This window comes from Strix aluco, chromosome 3, assembly GCF_031877795.1.
Source record: "Strix aluco isolate bStrAlu1 chromosome 3, bStrAlu1.hap1, whole genome shotgun sequence".
Lineage (NCBI taxonomy): Eukaryota > Metazoa > Chordata > Aves > Strigiformes > Strigidae > Strix > Strix aluco.
This window is the reverse complement of record NC_133933.1, coordinates 129,543,086-129,558,419: the sequence shown is the minus strand read 5'-3', so window position 1 is coordinate 129,558,419 and position 15,334 is coordinate 129,543,086. Positions and strand designations below refer to the sequence as shown.

The window sequence follows — 15,334 nt, the reverse complement described above, 5'->3', positions numbered from 1 at the left end:
GCGTGGCAAGGCAGGTTATGCAATTAACTTCCTAAACTCGGGTGTCAATGCCACAAGAAGCTTTCTCGTGCCCTCACCTTCCCTCCGTGTCATCATTTCGCCTTTCAAGGGCAAAAAGCACACAAAAGAGGCTTTTGAGCCATCCCACCACCTGGCTGTCCTTGCTTTGTTCCCCAAGCCTGTGTGACAGGACAGCTCACAGCAGAAACAGAACAGCAGCCAGTACAAAGTCGGCACTTCAAGTGTTTTTGGACATCCACTCTCAAATGCTGCATAGGTTGGGGGACGATGATGGGCCGTGAGAGCCTGGAGGCACTGTTAGTTCCATTTTGAGACAAGCTGTGAAGTAGGACAGGAGGGCAGGAAGGTCGGTGGTTGGAAGTAGCCTGGGACACCTGCCTCAAGATGGGATGAGTAACTCTCTACAAGTCACTTCCTCTCTGCTAAATACTTGTATAGGTGTGTTCACTAGTAGAGGCATAACCTAATGCAGTTTTCTTCTAGGGTTGCACTCGATCGAATTCAGGACTGCAGGTTTTAAGTAAAGCAAGATTACAGGTTCTCTAGGCTGCAGGGCAGTGACTGCCCGCTATCCACCTCCGTGCTTTGCAATGTCACTGCCTCCGAGCATTGAAATGGAGAAGAGCTGAAGGGAATGGGTGGCACAAAACACAGTCAGGGTCAACAAATAGGAGTTCTTCAACAAATACTTCTGATAACTTAAAAGGGGGAAGTGATGCTGAGATGGAGCACAAGTTTCAGGGATCACATCCATTTGAAATAAATCTTTTTATTAAAGAAAAGGCCAACATATCCTTGTGATGGGAAATGGTGAGGAAGAAAACTTAATACCACAGCAATGAGTACTGTATAAGTACGGAAGCAAAAGAACACAGGTAGGGACAGTCCCAGGGAAGCAGCTTTGCTGATGCCAGGGAATTGCCATGTGCAAGCCACCCATCAAAATATGTCACATAAGACCCTCTCCATGCTTGGGCCATCACACCCTTGATGTCAACTTTGGCTTGGGTCCTCCGTACTATACAGGTGCCTACTTTCAAAGAGAGCTGGCTGCCCAAATGTGTCACCCTTCATGCTCAGATGCTCGATTCTGCAAGTTCAGAGCAGTCTTCTCCCATGTCTCCAGGCAGGACCTTCTTCTAGGAGATACCGTAACCAGTAAGCCTCATGAAGTGACTCATATGGTAAAGCATTACACCAGTAACACCCCTCCTGTAACCATGAGCAGTGGCTGCTATCACAGCTCTTGGGTAGGATTCATCTAAACCAAATGCCAATTCCAGAGAAGACATCCATCACTAAAAACATCTGTGGAGACCTGCCCAACACCAGGACACGAGTGAGAGGCAGCGCCGGAGGCTGATGAAGACACACACAAGGTTGCAGAGCCACACAACATCTGTATTACATGACCCTGAACAAGGATAATCCACCAAGGCACACTTAAGGGGGCCAACCACGAGCCCTTTCCCTCCTACCTTAAAAAACCTGTAGACAGAGTTATGTAACACTGCTATAAAAATAACACCCAGACTGCCCTGCTGTGCCAGACAGAGCACAAACAAAAACTTAGCAGGAGGTTACTGGGTAGCTGAATGCTAGATCCATATGTCCCAGGACCTAGAGAAGTATTTTATCCTCTATGTAATCCTGATTCTCCCAGCAACATGGAAAAAGATATTCCTGTCCACAAACTAACCTGGCAGGAATTGCTATCACAGGAAAGCATAATGCCCAGCCTGTCTTTTTGCACTCAGATATGAATACTCACATACCATACCTGAGCTTCATGAGTAACGCTGTTAAATGGAAAATTAATATTTAAAAAAAAAATGTAAAACAGGCCTTTTAGTGGGAATAATTCCTGGTGCAGAAGGAAAGCGGAGGCTGCGCTGTTGCTCAGCCGTCTCTACGCTCACAGCTCCTTTTGGATTCAGGGTTGGTAGAAAAACAGACTCCCACTCAGGGTTTGCTTCCCTCACATCTTGCCCTCGCTGCAAGGCTCAGCGGTGGTTCCTGAGGCCCCGGCGAGTCTGCCATGCACACTGATAACGGGTTGCACGTGGCTCTCGCAGGATGCTCCTGGCTTTGCGCCAAAACCCACTTTTCAGCGGTGGCACATCACTCTGCCACCTAAATCCGTCATGGGAGATGCTTTGTAGATGGGGCTTCACCAAAGCCAGCAGATGTAATTCCCAGGAAGGGTTGCAGCCCACTGAACCACAAGTGTCCATGTCCAAGTCCCCTCTCCAGGCTCCTGCTGCAGCTAATGGAGGTATCTTGACACAACCAGCGGAGGCTGCAGATGTTTCCTTCCCTGGAGAAGACTCCTATGTGTAGGAGAGGAGGAGATGAACACAATCCCAGCCTGGCTGGCTGAGTGCCTCTTTTCTATCCTTACTTAACCCCTAAATTCACACACACCTCAATCTACGGGAGGTTTCCCCAGCTGATCCACTCCTCACCAGCCTGTCTGCTCTCTCACGTGGAGATGCCTCACCCAGGACTGTGGCATGACCTGGGTTCGCAGCAGGACAAACGCACGGCGCCCTGGTTGCAAGGGCAGCCGGGGCTTTGTCACGCACGATGGTATGTCTTCACTGAAAACAAACATTTCGGTGTAAGAAAAAGATGGGAACAAACACCTGGGCCCAGCAGTTCTTCCTGAAGCAAAAGCAATGGCTCAGCAAAGATGGGAGGGAGCTGGTGCTGAATTCCCACAGGGTTTCACTGAGTGATAGGTCTCAAATTGCATTAGCAAGTGATATTCTCCCCAGAGGCCTCAGAATCATAAAATCCTGGGACTGAAGGGACCACAGGGACCAAAACCCACCTGGCAGCTCACCGACAGCTATGTTTGCTCTGGCATCAGCCCTGGCTGTTGTGGATTCCTGGAAGAGCTGCTGGAGCCTGGGCTCCACCTGTGCCTGCTTGTGTCAACACTCCAAACTGCATCGCGATGAAACACGTGCTTTCTTGGGCAATACCAGTGAAAATCTCCATGCTGTTCTCTCACTCCAGAAGACAAAAATGTGCACGCATCGGGCTGCTGGCAAAATCCAAAGTCGACTTGTCTGCCCATCGCCTCCCCTTCAACTGCAAGCTCTTACAGGGGCACAGTCTGTTATCACTTGCAAGCTCAGCTGGAGACTGCTAAATCCTAACATAATCCAACATCTAACGAAGGAATCAGAGATGTTTCCAAACCGTGAGCAGGACTTTGGAGCTGCTATTGCTCTCCTCTGAGAAGCTAAGCATCCCAACTCACCGCTGCCAGGCAGAGAGGAGCCTGGCTGCCGTGGCTTGTCCTGCTCTTCAGTAGACAAGAGGTAGTTGAAGTTTACCATGGGCGGTGCAGTTGGGTTTGACGTACCATCTGGACAGCTGTCAGGCCTCTTCTCTTGGCAGTGAGAGACCACGTCAGTTTTTTCACCAGTTCCAAGTCCCACATGCTCTCATGTCTTTATCTGCTTGAGTAGAGCCATGGGTCTGCAAATCGAAGCAGTTGCACAAGACGACACTGGGAAATTTTCCCCTCCACCACCCGGGCCAGTACTTGCTGTTAGTTCTCCTAGATGCCAGGAGCCCTTGAGAGTTTCACACCAGGAATATGTGTTTATTTCAAAAGGCAGCGCATGGAAAGTCAAGCAGTGGGGAACGGCTGTCTAGACCAGGCTCTAGAAGTCCCCAAGCTGTGCCATGAAGCAAGAGGTGCTTCAGCTGCGGCCAAGCAGCTCCCCAAGGTGCTCTACACCCTTTGCAGCTCTTGGGCACAACCAGGTGGACGCTGAGCGTGGTATGTTTGGGATCCCTGAACACTGAGAGGACCCCAGCTATCACCATGGCCAAGGAAGTAACATGAAACTTCGTCAAGCTGGATCACAGCATTGGTGGCTTCCCATGGTGCAGATGACTTCACGACACCATCAGAAGGGACCATAGGTCTGGAAGCTATCTCAAAGCCCAGAGGGATTTTGCAGAGAGAAGCCTGCCTCTTTTGAGGGGAGAGAAATCTTCCTGCCCACACACAAAGAAAAAGTGCTGCAGAACGCTTTGAAAGCTGTTAAACTTCCCTCCTGGGAATTTCTCCCCAGGTTTGAGTTTTTCCTTTTGAAAATAAAAAGCACATTTTTGTGGCCACGGCATCACGTGATGGGACTGTTCACACATCAAAAGGTTTCAAAACTCACTTAAAAAAGAAGGTTCATTTAATAATCACATTTGCAGTTTGCAAAGCAACTCATTTATAGTGAAAAAAGGATGAAGAGCAGAAGACATCCACAGGAGAATAAGCTTCAAGCAGCAGAGAATGGGCATATATCTACCCCCGACCTTTAACATGAGCTGGGCTGTCCCACCTCTCCCTTTCACAACACCACAACCAGCTTTTTACAGGCAGAAACTCTGTCCCCACATATACCAAACACCACCATGACATACCATGCGTGCACCCGACATGAGAGCAACTGCTCCCACCACCACTGCTCATCCTCCACAGGCCTACAGTCCTCCCCCTGAACAACAAGCTTAAACCCTTCTCTTGCAAACTCATCGCCGCTCCTCCTGCCACAAAACCTACTTGTCTCTTGAACCAATTACTCCATGCCGTTAAGGATTAGGTGAGAGTAGACTTGTCTAGCTGCAAAAGACGCACCACCTTTTTGAAGTGCAAGATTTTGCTGTAAAGTTACCTTGAGCTCCTGGTGCTGTTAACTCAAGTGCTTCTTTGCACAAATAATCTCTTTAGTCAAAAGTGAAGGTGCTTTTAAACTGATTTGACTGGTAGAGCTGAGGCTTGCAGAGGAACTGGGGGAAAACAGCCCGTCACATCTACAAGCTCTGCTCTGAGGTGTGGAAAAGGGCAATGTCAACCTTAGAGGACCATTTCACAATCCTGCAAGTACCTGCACTGTGCCCCAGCTGACAGCAGTGTTTGAGCCATGGGATCTTGCAGTTCACAGAATCACAGAATCATCTCGGTTGGAAAAGACCTTGAAGATCATCTAGTCCAACCATTAACCTCACACTGACCGTTTGGACTAGATGATCGCTGTAGGTCCCTTCCAACTGGAACTATTTATTCTATTTTAACATACAAATACAGTTTCAGGTTATCTTGAACTGGATCAAAATTTCCACAGCTCCCTCAGTCAAAGCACTGACCCAGCACGAACTCACCCCAATGGCTTGAATTTATGAAAAAAAACAACCACAGCTTCACGCCAGGTCCCTCATCCTCCCATGGACACACAATGCTGACAAAACTACTGCACGCTTGGCTAATCTGACTGGACTAGGGCATTTTTACAGTGACCACCATCTCTTGAACTTGGCAAAGTGGAGAACGGCACCTCAAGCACAGGTGACCCCCAGCAGCTCTGCAGGAAAGCCCAGAGATATCAAGCTGACCAAGTGAGGTCAGCTCTGTCTCCTCCAGGAAGATGCTCCCAGCTTGGTTTCCAAGGACCCAAGTGCCACTGCTGCCAAGGGGCAGGTAGCACGATGCATTTTCGGCAGATTCATACCAAATTGCCACAAGGTTTTTGGATGAAACACAATCTCAGGAGGTGCTCAGGAGGGCTCCAAAAGCCACACACTGAATTGAACCTCTGGAGCTCTTGCACCTCCCAGGGATCGGTGTGGTCCAGCCTCTGCTGCTGCAATTCCTCATGCAGCGTGTTCACAAACCCACCTCACCACCCGTTCAAGCCAAGGAATTGAGGCATTGCCTCTGGCAGAGGGACAGGGTACAGCACTGGGACAGTAACACCTGAAGCCACCGCATCTGGATGCACCAGCCCTTGCCTGCAAGAGCCAAAGAAACCAGCACATGCACGTGTAAGTTGCTTCTTATGAACGTTTCCCAAATAACCACATTTTGTTCAGTACAGGAAGGTACCACTCCTGTTGCATGTTAGATTTTCATTCTCCTGAGCCACACATGTGGCTCAAGACTGTACACAGGGAAAATAAATATATTTCAGCAGAAATCAGTGGGGAAACAGCCTTGATCTCAGCACCACGATCTCACAGCATCCCTGCCCTGCTCTGTGCATTCCCATTTCGTGCAGATCCAGCCTGAATCCCAATGTTTACATATGCTTCTACAAATGCTGTGTTTCTCATCGAGGGTCTGGCATATGCTTGGAGTCTTGCTGCAGAAATCAGGCTAGGCAGCTCTAAATGGCACGGGAGCTTACAAAGGGCGCGACTGCACCTTAAAAGCATGCAACTAACCTCGAGAGCCATTCAGTTCAGAGAAGAGGCTGGTATTTAGGCTGCAGAAGGAGAAAAATTATGTCAAGAGCATGGTTCAAACCACTGCTGTTTAAATAACCTCCTCCAGGCAGCTTTGGTAAACATAATGCCATAAAGGAGCCCTTCTGCTGCCCACGGAGAGCCTGAAGTCGGTCATCTGGACTCCTCTGCTCGTGCTTCTTGACGACCCTGCTCTTCCTGTAAAGGGGGGATGCTCAGAGGGAACAAAGCCTGGCTGGTTTGATATCCAGAAATATATTGCTGTAAACCCCAGAGAGGATTCCTTGACAGCTCAGTGACGCCATGAATCGAGGCTCAGGTTTTACACAAAACATGCAATAACCTTTAAGTGATGCTTAGCTCTCCCCTGCTCCTATCCCTCTATTTCTCTTCCCAGTCCTTAGCAGAAGGAGCAACATCCTTGACCAGCTCTGCAAGCAGACCTGGATGGATGCGCTGGACCCCATAAAACACAGCCTTGGTCTCATTAGCTCCAACATATCATTATTATTTTAATTGGCCAGACTTGCATGCCTGAGGTACCTTTATTTGATTACACTTGTTCCCACCAGCGCCAGACGTGGCAGCCTGGTTTAACAGGTACAGCACTGGATTTACGAGTGGCCAACGCCGGCCTTAGCACCATGCAGCCTTTTTCATTACGGTCTTACTCGCCTGAACTGTCTGAAGATACTTCCTGTTGATCCAAAATTTCCTGTGGCCTGGAGTGATGCTGGAGAAGGAAGGTGAGGGAAATCTTCAGGCTCCGAGTCATAAACACAGGCAGGTTAAAATGCAGAGCTGGCAAGCTTGCAGCATGCCTGCCCCACCCTGGAGGTCTCTACCTTCGCTCCAAGCCATCCTTCGCTAGAAACAGCTGGTGGGGATAAGGGAGACTCCAGAGCACACAACTTGCAGCAGAAACTCTTACCTGCCTTGATCTTTGCAAGTCAGAGCCCAAATCGAACTGGATTGAACTGCCTGATGGTATTAAACAACCTTCCCGGCTTGTGTGTGCCCCACGTGTGCAGCATACAGTTGGGAAACCTCAATAGTGCTGAGCTGGTGCCTAAGGGGATGGAAGGGAGTTTAAGGGGGAGTATTAAGAGCCCACACAGGGGAAAACATGGTTTAAAGGCCAGTAGCTTGGTCAACTCATTATTCTACATTTGTAAAACAGAAGAGCAAAAGGGATCTCCATGCTCGCTTCTGCAAATTACAGGGAGGCAGGACCCGCTCCTGGAGGGGCTGGCATTGCGGATGCATCCTTCGTTACCTGCGGTGCCTAACGAGGCTTCAGCACCTCTCCGGAGCATGTCAGTTATTACGAGGGCTTATTCTGGGGAATAATGGCAAGGCAGATATCAGACAACACTGCACTGTTTCTGCCCATAAAACTGCACTTGGACAAGCAAAGGCTGTTCATGCTTGTACCCTAAAAGTCATAGCAGAAGCCTCAGCTTAAAACGGGCCGTATGCAGGCAAAAGTTTCAGCTACTCTTCCCCAGGCAGGTGACTGTGGGCTGTTCAATGCACTAATGGGCTGGAGGGAAGACTGAGCACCCCCTCAGCAGCAACCAGTTTCAAACTAGTGAGCCTAAACCTAGATTTCTAGGCCCATACTAAGGGATGGAACTAACAGCATCCCAATTTTTGAAAGCACTACAACCTCGCTGTCTTCCATAACTGAAGTAAACACCATGGCCAGGGTCTATTTTAGAGAATATTATTCAGTTTTAATACTTTCCAAGACCGGTTTTCTTTCTTTTCAATTGCAACTCCACCACCTTTGGGATTAGTGATTTTATTTTACGATGGGATATTAAGAATAGGCAGCCAGCCCTTTTTTTTTTTTTTCCAAGCCAGTATTCAGAAGGAATAGATTAAATCATTAAATACACACAAGCACAGGAAACACTGGGAACTCTTAGCCATTATCCTATGAAGAGAATGCCAATGCAAACACTGTAATAAAATATTCTTCACTGAAATCAACACTAATTTTCTGAGGCAATCAAATCCATCCCCACGATCCCTCCTCCTAGGGAAAACAGCCAGCACGGCTAAATTCAGATCTATGTGGCTCCATGCTTAAATTTGGCTCAGACGTGCTGAAAATCAATGACTCCAGCAAGGTTTGCTAAGGAAAAATTCCCAACAGGCAATGTTTGCTACAGCACGTGGCACCTCTCCCGACACAGCAGCAAAGAGTACAATGCTGCATTGATCTGAAGCTCCAGGAAGGCTGAAGATCCAAGCTACAAACTCGTTGAGGCCACCTTGACCACTATGTGGAGATGGCTGCACGTTGTCCAAGGGGCTGGTCTCCAAAGAGAGCTCAGCCACGAGGAGCACCTCCAAATGCTCCACCAGCAGCTCAAAACCAGCACCAAGTCTTTCACGCCTCCTCCTGCCTGGTCAACCCACAGAGGAGAAGAAGGATGCGCTGTTAGAAAGGGCTAGAGCAGGTTTGATGAATAACCCAGCCAGCACCAGAGGAGCAGGAGGAGAGGACACATGTCATAGAATCACAGAATGGTTTGGGTTGGAAGGGACCTTTAAAGGCCATCTAGTCCAACCCCTTTGCCATGGACAGGGACATCTTCACCTAGATCAGGTTGCTCAGAGCCACGTCCAGCCTGGCCTTGAATGTTTCCAGGGATGGGCATCCACCACCTCTCTGGGCAACCCGTGCCAGAACCGTCCTTCCCCAGCTATCTGCAATTTGTGGATTGCCCACGCCAAGGGCTCTGCTCATTCTTCACACAACACCCACTCCTGTTTCCAGAAAGCTGTTGGTACCTCTCTCTGACATCTCTTAAATCTTCTATGGTAAGACAATGAATAAATGTTCCAGCCAGGCATTTTACAGTGGGTGCATACCCTCCATGATTTCTTTAAGGATCTTGTAGCATGCTGCACATAGTGGACACAACACTTGAGAAATACTTAAAAGCTCCTCCCTACTGCATGAAGAGTTATCCAAACAAACCCACAACAAACAAGCAAAACCAAGACTTTTCTCTCAGACATGACCAGATAAAATTTTAATCAAGTTGGCTGCAAAACCATGCTTCAGATCATACTGATATTACCAGTCTGGAGAGGATCAGTAGACACAAAGGCAGCCCACGATCTAATCTGCCAACATAGGTATTGTAGGACAGACATTACCAGGATCCATTCTGTCCATTCTCTGGTCACTGTGCTAACAGGCAGAGCCACATCCTACTGTAAAACACTGTCTCTCCAAAAGAAAGTGGTTGCACCTAAAATACCTGTTGGGAATGATCCCTGAAGCATGATAACTCTTGAACCAGAACCAGGAGCCATTTGAGCCAGTGCTAGCTGGCCCAGCATCACTGCTTATTATATTCAGCTTCATGAGGAAAAAAAAAAACACCCAAACCCTCTGTTCTCTGTGTCCTCTAAGGTGTCCTTGGCTTCACACATTAATACATCCTCCAGCGTGACTGAGGCCGCAAAACTCCCATTCTTGTAAGAGTAATTTCTACTCAGAGTCATCCAGGAGAAAACACCCTAATATTTCTGATGTTCTCTGGAAGATGCCAGAAATGCTACTTTTCACAAGAATCAGGGTTCAGGATGTTTCATAAGGAGAACAAAGCCCAGCTTATTCTAAGTTTAGTAAACAGTAAAGGACTTGCAAAAGGAACGATTATGAGTAGCAACCACACGTTCACCTGCCAGACACAGAGATGCACCAGGCAAGTAACAACCTCTGCCATGGGACTTGCTCCCTCACCCTTTCAAGCCACCTTAAAAGAACTTTTGTTTGGTGGCAGAGCAGCTTTGGGACGCCGCAGGTTTTTTTTTTTTTTTATCCAAAACTTTCAGCTGCATGCGACACCCAGGGAAGAGACCACTTTCTGGCCCAGCTCTGAGCGACAGAAGAACAGCATCACTTTGGTCACGCTAAAGGGGTCTTGCACCAAGTCCACAGAACTCCGTGGGGTTTTGCCCTACCTTTGGATCAAGCTGGTTGAAATCCTCCTTCTACTGAGGTTGTAGAGATCTTTGGTTTGGGATGGAGACGTGACACTCCCCTGGCATGCCCTGTATGCAGCTCTAACCTACTGGGGACTGCAGTGCCCCATAGGTTAGTACCTATAGTATATGCTGGAGCATGGGGCCGCATGGCCTCTTGCCCGACAGCTCCAAAACGCTGGTGCATCAGCACCGCTCCACTGCACGGACGTACCAGCCCTGTCAGACCAGCACAGGAGCCCCTGTACTGCTTTTACAACATACCCAGACTTTTTATAGCTTGACACCCCAAACTCCCACAGAGCAGCGATGGGTGACGGTCCCTCGGCCACGCAGCGAAAGCTGCGTCATCAGGCTCAGAAAGAGCCAAGCACAGCCATGACGGAGGCTGAATCATTTCTCCTTTCTGTATCCATGGCACAGGATCAATTAACCTTTGCTGTGGCTCCTCCTGTGAATCACTTAAGAGAGGTAACAGTTAAACTGCTTCATAGGAAGCGGTTTTAAAAATGCCCTGCTCTGCTCTGCATAAGATGAGAGAGTTTGCCACAGAGAAGGGGGGAAAAAATTCAAGCATGTTCAGCATCTTATGGATTAATCCTAGGCCTAGAGCCAGGATAATTACTGCCAGAAGGAATAAAAGTAACATAAATATAGGTTAACACACAAAGGATCCTGTTTGCAAGGTTTTATACATCACCAGCTCAAAAGCGGATTTGTAAATTTAATTATAGAAAGATTATAAAAGCAGGTAATACCCAAAGGGTCGTAAAAATAATTTTACTATAGTGATGAGAACAAAACAAAAAATATAACCCAAACATCTTAAATTAAGTAGGGCAGCCAATAGATCTCTTGAAGACCTTCCGCAGGATTCAGACCAGACTGCTCGCCGGGGATGCGCACGCAGCATCTGCTAAAGCAGCATCCGCCACGATCTTCCAGAAATGCCCTTTCTAAGGGAGAAGTAGTAAGTCACTCTGACAGCCCTGCAACCTTCCACCACTGATTTACTTAAAAACATCTTAAGTTTTTTATAGAAGGTACTCCTATGGTGGCAGGAATGGTCAAAGCCATGTTAAGATGGAAGAGGACACTTCCAAATCCACCTTTTCTGCCCGGGTGGTGTGAAATCCCTGACTACACTGGTTCTCATCAGGATTAATGTCACTTCTCTGCCAAAATCAGCTTTGGGGGAGGAGAACGGTTCATTAAACATCATCGGGAGGGATTTGGGTTCTACCCCACGACTGCGCCGAGCAAGAAAATGGCAATAGCATTGGCTATCCAAGCAACTCGGCTTGGAAAAGCAAGAATATTCTCTGTCGTCCAGGCTGCAAGAGTGCATCCTCCACACTGCTAAAATTGTCTGAAATGCACATGTATTTCCAAATGTCTACACACGCTAATTCACTCTAATATAGGTAATCCTCTAGATGCTTTGGAGAAAAAAAAAAAAAAAAAAGCCATCCCAGTGAACACAGCACAATATTTAGGTTATTTATTGTATTCGTCCTGTATCATCTTTCTGCTTGGTCTCTCTCCCTTCTAGAAATGCTGCAGGATTTTTAACTTGAGGTTCTGTCCACACTAAGAAAAATGAAATAATACTACAAGGTGTGTATAAAAGGGTGAAGGCACAGGGCAGGAACAGAGATGAGGGTTCAATTCTGGGATCTCTTGGGCTTCCCACTAAAATACAGATATCCTTAACAACTTGAAATTTTAACTCTTGACCTATAAAACACATTTTTGGTGTATAAACTGTATTTCTGACCTATCCGGTACTTTCTACTCCAGAAGCCACTTCCTGAAAGGTCCCTGGGACTGATCTGGGTGCTAACCTCACATGGCTCTGAACAAGCTTTTGTCAGTCCAGCGAAACACACTGTTATTTTCAAACGTGTCGCCTGTGTACTTAAAATAGATCATGTGCTTAAATGCTGTGCTGGTCTGCTCCCGTGATGCCCGGTGTGTGTAAGGAGAAAACGTTCTGAGCGTGCTGCCAACACTGAATGCCTGTAAAAAGGCACTTCAAAGGATCACAGACAAGTATTTCTTAAGCCTGCAAATACCTTTATTAGAAAGAAGTGTTACGGTTTTACAAACTCATCACGCATAAAACACAGTGCTTTAAAAAAACCAAAGCTCAGGACTGACCATTGAAACTTTCCACTTTGCTGGAAAACAGTACCATGACCCTCCTCTTTGCCTTGGTTAGCAATATTTCTGCTCTTTTAATCTTGTTTCGCACCAGTTGTTTTCGTGCACTACGATCCACGCTGGACGCTACAAGGCCTTTTGTATGCAAATTTGTTCAACAGTTCGAAGACCTACACACAAGTCACGCACAGCTGCTTGCAAGAATGCAGTTCAAATATATATAGTTCGACTAAGTGTGTAGTGAGCATATAAAATAGCATGAGCACAATAATGATCCATATGCCTTTGAAAGTCATATACCACGAAGTAGCGACATTATGTATATGGCACAGGATGAAATGGGATGCAGTAATGGAAATGCAAATTGAATCTCGGTATCAAGTAAGTACCTCTAAATCAGAGGCTACACAACACAACTGTTTTGCGGAACAAGTCGTAAGAAGCCCAGTCCCCTGAGACGTGTAAAACAGGATTAGACATGAACTTCAAAACCAGTATGATGCAGAATAATCCTATGCTGGCAGAAAGGGATCAAAGCTAATTTCTCTAACTTGCTTAATCTTCTGCGGAGATTTCTGAACTCTGGATACACACCAGGCTGTAAGTTTAAAACCTCTCTCTTTTATAAGGTTCAGCAGGGGCTAACTGAAAACAGAGCAAGTTAAGTATCCCAGAGAGCAGAGTTATTTTTAACAAGCTTTTATAAAGGAATCCTATGGCTGGGGACAGCAGGTCTGAAGCGAGGGAAAAGCATCGTTACACAGGTTTGTCCACTTGGGTTACTGGCAGGATGTCATCAACCAAATAAATCACATCACATCACATCTGATCTCAGTCCAGAAATCCCAGGATGCTTTTATGTTTACATATTTTTTTTTTTTTAATTTTATTTTTTTCCCTAACCTGTCTCATACAATCCCCAAAACGCAGCTCATGACAACCCTGACATTGTCCTGGCAGAGGACTGCGAGTGCTCAGGCAGAGGATTTAGTGCTCTGCTGAACAGGGACAGACCTGAGCACAGGAGGAAATTAAAAGCACGCTTCAGTTCTCTGGCCGAGGGGTGAAATCCTGGTGATACCGAAGCCAGCAGCAAAGCTCCCCGCTGGGCTACGTGGTGTTTGGGACCTCACCTGAGGCTTTGCAACCGTTAGCATCGGAAGATCGCACCGCTCCAGCACATGCTGCTTCAGCCTCGCCTGCTAAACACAGGAGAGAGATTTTCCTCTTCCCTGTCATTCACAGTATAGCAGAAATCTTGCTAAACCTCAGGCTAAAGTGAGCTCCAGCTGACGCAGCACTGCTGCTGAAGTAAATCCCCAACATCCCAGTTTCTTTCCTGGAAGTTGGCTTCTTTGCTAAAAGAAGCTGCATTTGGTCCACGTGGGTATCACGGTTTTCACCGCACTTCCAACATCAATCGAGTTTGAACAACTCCTCGGCCAAAGCTTCCCTCTTCCCTCTACTGCTCTCTGTGGCAGATCCTCCGGGTCTTTTGCTGCCCTGGGATGGTTTCATTTGCTCTGCACACATACAGCATTATACGTGTTTATATATGTAGATACACCTCACCTAGATCTGCTATGCTGACTTAGAATTACAGCAACTTAAAAAAACCAACCGAACAACAAAAAAAATCCACTCCTTCCCAACATGAAATGAAACACATTGATCCAAGCACTGGAACATCTCACCACCCATAAAAACCATTCAGACCTAAAAAGAAAAGAAAAGAAAATAATTAAATAAACAGTAGTGCTCAAACATTAACTAATCCATTGTCAATCAATTAAATATTAAATGAAATAAAAATTAAAATAATGCTTTAGACCTCCAGGAACTGAACCACTTGACAAAAATCTGTTCTTAAGTACTACAGGAATTTTCTTCTACTTGGTGTAGTCTCATGTTCCCATTTATGGGAGGAAAAAGTTCAGCAGAACTGGAGAAATATAGTATTTTCTTGACAAAATAAAACCAGAGGAATTCCTGGCATTCCAACAATACTTGTAGGGGTTTGGCTTTATATTTAGATGTACTGTTTTTGAGTGGAATGCAACCAAGAAGACATGAGTTCCAGATCTGTCAGCAAGAAGCACAGTCCCCTCACAAGGTACAACTGCAGCCTCCCAGGGCTCCCATCCCAAACCATGGTGTGCTCCTGTCATCATCACGTAAAGCTTTCCATATGGCTCCCCGACCCTGGAAAGCCCAAACTGTTTAAGGACGTCTGCAACCGTGGCTTTTGTGGAGATGGCATTGTACAGAAGAAAAAAATTAAATCCCTCGCAGCGACTGGCAGAGGTCTCCCTTGGCAAAGGCAGGATGCGGGTTGATGGGTTTGATTAAAGTACATATTGACACACATCCCCCTGCTAGGACTACTGGCCACATGGCTCAGATCCAGGAAATCAGCCTACCAACTGCCCTGTGGTGTGGCCAACACTGTCCTGCTGCAGCAGGGGCAAGTTTTGCAGCTTTCAGTGGGATATTGCAGCTTACGCACCCGGGGAAAGAAATCTTAAAGGCACCAGAGGTTGTTCAGAGATCAGCTCCTGCTGATGGGGTGGCGGAGTTCATCCCACTGAACATCAGCTGTCATAGAATCACTAAATCATCTAGGTTGGAAAAGACCTTTAAGATCATCGAGTCCAACCATTAACCTCACACTGCCAAGCCCACCACTAAACCATGTCCCTAAGCAACACGTCTACACATCTGTTAAACACCTCCAGGGATGGTGACTCCACCACTTCCCTGGGCAGCCTGTTCCAATGCTTGACAATGCTTTTGGTGAAGAAATTTTTCCTACTATCCAATCTAAACCTCCCCGGCGCAACTCGAGGCCATTTCCTCTTGTCCCATCACTTGTTACTTGGGAGAA

At 47.0% G+C, this 15,334-nt stretch overlaps 1 protein-coding gene across 2 annotated transcripts in view; it reads right to left on the bottom strand.

Annotated features, from left to right (window-relative positions):
- The window catches only part of XKR6 (XK related 6), a 184,735-nt gene that overhangs the window by 117,327 nt on the left and 52,074 nt on the right, over positions 1–15,334 (bottom strand). Inside the window, exon 3 of one of the 2 annotated variants that reach the window (XR_012622701.1) lies at positions 12,343–14,166. The exons of the other annotated variant lie outside the window; for it this stretch is intronic. The gene's annotated coding sequence lies outside the window, so the exon portion shown is untranslated. Of the gene's footprint in view, positions 1–12,342; positions 14,167–15,334 lie in introns of those variants that run through there. 2 annotated transcript variants of the gene reach the window in all.